The sequence below is a fragment of the Branchiostoma floridae genome, chromosome 12, assembly GCF_000003815.2.
Source record: "Branchiostoma floridae strain S238N-H82 chromosome 12, Bfl_VNyyK, whole genome shotgun sequence".
In the NCBI taxonomy this organism is placed as follows: domain Eukaryota; kingdom Metazoa; phylum Chordata; class Leptocardii; order Amphioxiformes; family Branchiostomatidae; genus Branchiostoma; species Branchiostoma floridae.
In genome coordinates this window covers 19,346,389-19,350,086 of record NC_049990.1, presented here as the reverse complement: position 1 = coordinate 19,350,086, position 3,698 = coordinate 19,346,389, and the positions used below count along the sequence as shown (strand labels likewise).

Here is a 3,698-nt window from a genome sequence, read left to right as displayed (position 1 = left end):
AGCAATCAGCGACCCAGTACAAAAGCAAAAGTGCCAAGAAAGGCCATAGAGAGCCTGCTATGGAGGCTACCCCCAAAGAGCCTATGACTAGTATGAGTAATTCTCTTCGTCCCGGAGTTAACCTTATGCGACCTGTATCTACTATTAATAGCAACTTCCAAACAAAAGGATCATTTGTCCCTACACTGTAATTATATTAGCCCCGAGACAAATGTCAGTATTCTTTTCACAAAAGGTCGCTACCTGACTTGAACTAGCCTCTCTCGCAGACTTCGTCGCTCAGCGGCAACTTTTTTTGGTTAAAGCGCTGCATTCACGATTTTAAGATATGGACAAACGTTTTCTATTACTCTATAGTCTATGCTTGGGAAATCCCCTATCCCGGCATAAAGATAATCTCCAACCAGATCCACGGTGCGTTATGTATAGTCCGGTGCCCGTTTGACTCCCTTAGCCGGCTATACTCCCTGGCCAGCTTTGATACTATCTTATGGCACCGTAGGATCTGCTTGGAGATTAGCATAAAGATACTTAGCCCATGTTGAAAATAGCGAATCAGTACTCTGCCCTAGCCTCCACCAGGCCTTTAGAATCTATGGGGATGCGGGGCTCGTGTAGAATTCGGTAAAAAAAAAATCGGAAAATTGGCTACGGGAGTCAGTCCACGCTAAGCTTCATATTTACCCTCCGGCTGACCAAATCTTCTGGTAAACTCCCCTGGCAAATTTTCTTCCTATAATTATAAATTAAATACTAAGTCTGTCTAGTAGAAACTCTACCCCCAAAATAAACACTGTCTTTCCAGAAGTCTGCGATGGAGGCTAACTATAAACAACGTTACAACATTTGAAGACACATTTATGCTCTTTAAGATTTTTTTTTTCTTTCTCGTTAAAACGGACATCTGGCGGAAGTATGAACTTGATTTTAAACGGGAAGTAACCGGATAAGTACTACGCTTATCAAGATGAAACAGCGCAGGGTGTATTTTCTTGGAACATACAATACGATTCCGTTTACTTTGAATTAACACATGTGAGGGTAGGACCTACGTACGTATACAAAATACATGTGAGAGGAATCGAAAAAAAATTCTGAAACTGAAATGCATTGATGCTGAAAAGCAGCTGAATGTGGAATTATCATCTTTTTCTTCGAACCGTGATTCCTTGCTTATCCGATGGAATATTTGCGGTCAACTAGTGAACTATTTTATCTCTACTTATTCTTGTAGCGTATACTAGCCTCTACCAGACTCCACGCCGCTGGAAAGTAGTAGAAATTTAACGAAATTAGTAAATAGACAGTGGAGTTAGTTGGCCCAAAACAACAGTTGGTGTATTTGTTATAATTTTTTTTGTGTCCAAGCTGAGGTTGGGCTCCGGCTCTTTTTTTAGTCGTTTTTATCGGGCTTTCTATTCTGTATTGAATCTTGTATTGTCAAAACCTGTAACTAAAAAAAAAAACGTAAACAAATTTAAAAAAACGAAGTCTTACCTCTGCTTGGAGATTGGGCTAAATTCGTCTATGTTCCAGCGCCATGTAGATGCTATATAAACCCACTACAGGCTTGCTATACTAGTCATTGTTCTATCCTTTATGTTACTAGTATCTGTAAAGCCAGACTAAACCACCAGACATGAGTCATATGAACATGTATTTGTAACGCACGATAACGATAACACGCGGCCGTGACGAGTCTTCTCAAAATTGCATCACCTCAGAGAGATAGTCAAGCTACATGCCGGATACATTAGATCATAAACATCTATAAGCATTATAAAATATTATACGTGTGCCATTTGGGGAGCATTTAAAATCCCCATTTTTGTTTTTGAACAAGAACAATACCGGGTTGCTCGTAATTCAGAATTTATATAGGCGCGGCTTGGCGTGTGTTTTGGGGATGGCGTGGCCCAGGCGTTACAGCTACACCCATGCACAATAGAATAGACAGTACAAAAACACACTACATGCTGTAATATTAAAATTTTTACCTGGATCTTGGCAATCTTGAGCTTGTCTTGCTGATGGCGGAATAGTAGAGCAAAAATCACTTCGTATTTCTTTGTAAACTGGGGAATCGTACGGTCTTGTCGTCCTGGTCTGGACCGGTACCGTCCGCTTGTACTAAACGCAGTTGACTGACTCAATCTCGTCTGAATGGAGCGTGCCATTCAATCTACAGGGGAGAATTTGACGAAAATCGTCCAAACCACAAACATAGTATCGACTTTCTGGGTTATAAATAGCTTTCTTTACAAACGATGCGATGATTGGATGTTGTTGTAGTGTATTGTTGTCGTCTGGTGTTGCTTATAGTGGTTAGAAGGTGTGATTTTTTTGGGATTTTAAAATGGTACAACCGGCACCACGGGGCGCGCGCTCCCAAATTTGCAACACAATCGGCCTGCCTACCCTCGGAGGACGGGGTCAAATGAGATACTGGAGCCGCAGGGGATATAGCGGCCTGCCAAAAGCGGAAGCATTAATTTCGCCAGGAATAGCTCAGCTAATTATAGAAACAAATGAATCATGCAGTGTGGGACGGCATCGGGACAAGGCGATCCATTGTGCGACTGAAGAAAAGAATAGATTTACGGATCTAGACTTTTCAAATGATGTCGTATTATAGTCTACTACTACTGTTAGTCGGTCTATACAATGACACATAATGTGACACGTTTATATAATTGATTTCTATACGTATACACAATTCTAAACTATGATTCAAAATATCAAAAATATACAACTGAAAATCATGACTGTTCGGTCAGACGACACAAACAACTCAGAAGTTCAAGAAGGTTATACGTACAACAGGGAGCATTTATATGATTTAGGAAAATGTGTATTTGATTTTATATTAAAGCCTGTTTCTGATTTTCAAGTGTAAAATTGAGAAAAAATCAAATTGAATACTGCTAAATTAGGACTAAGTCATTAATGCAAAATATATTGCAAACGTACTGTAAGTTCCTATAGGCTGCTGTATTCTTTATGTTCTAAACAATGACGTTGTATAAAATGTGCAACGTTCGCCTGTTGAAAACAAAAGAAAGTATATGCAGTTTACATAATATTCACGGTTTAATACATCATCAAGACAATGCGACTACTTTCAACAAAAGAAAGTGACGTGTTTTTTTTTTTTTAAACTCGGCAATTACTGTTTGTGTTGTTAATTAGATAGGCGTACATTTTTAGGGTGTGAACTGTGATCCCAAAGGACCGTGGTCTCTGTTGTCTCAAGGAGGTCTTTTTTAACTAATCTCGAATCAGATCCACGGTGCTGTTCCCTGGCCGGTTATATTCCTCTGGCCGGCTTACTCCTCTGATTTGTTCCATTTCTACGATTTTTCCAGCGATCCGGAGTCTGGTAGAGACTACCCTTAGCCGGCTACACTCCTTGGCCAGCTTTGATACTATCTTATGGCACCGTAGGATCTGCTTGGAGATTATTTTTTAACCTCCTTGGTTGTCTATAATCAGTCACTGCGTTCCGCATCTGGGAACTGGCTCAGGAGATTTAATCGGGATTTCCTCTTCAGCCTCCTTGGATGAACTAAATAATCTGATTCCAAACCGTAGCCTTATACAAACTGGAATCTTGAGTCCAAGCTTAGTGTCTGATTCCGCAATAAAAAGAAGCTTTAATTTGCAAAGCCATAGTAGGTCTCGCAAAGCTCTTTCAAAAC

General features: G+C 40.2%; 1 protein-coding gene across 1 annotated transcript in view; it reads right to left on the bottom strand.

The window, feature by feature from the left end:
* The window catches only part of LOC118427384 (G-protein coupled receptor 161-like), an 18,345-nt gene extending 16,050 nt beyond the window's left edge, over positions 1-2,295 (bottom strand). The window contains exon 1 of the mRNA XM_035837151.1: positions 1,998-2,295. The gene's annotated coding sequence lies outside the window, so the exon portion shown is untranslated. The remainder of the gene's footprint in view (positions 1-1,997) is intronic.
* Positions 2,296-3,698: the final 1,403 nt, after the last annotated feature.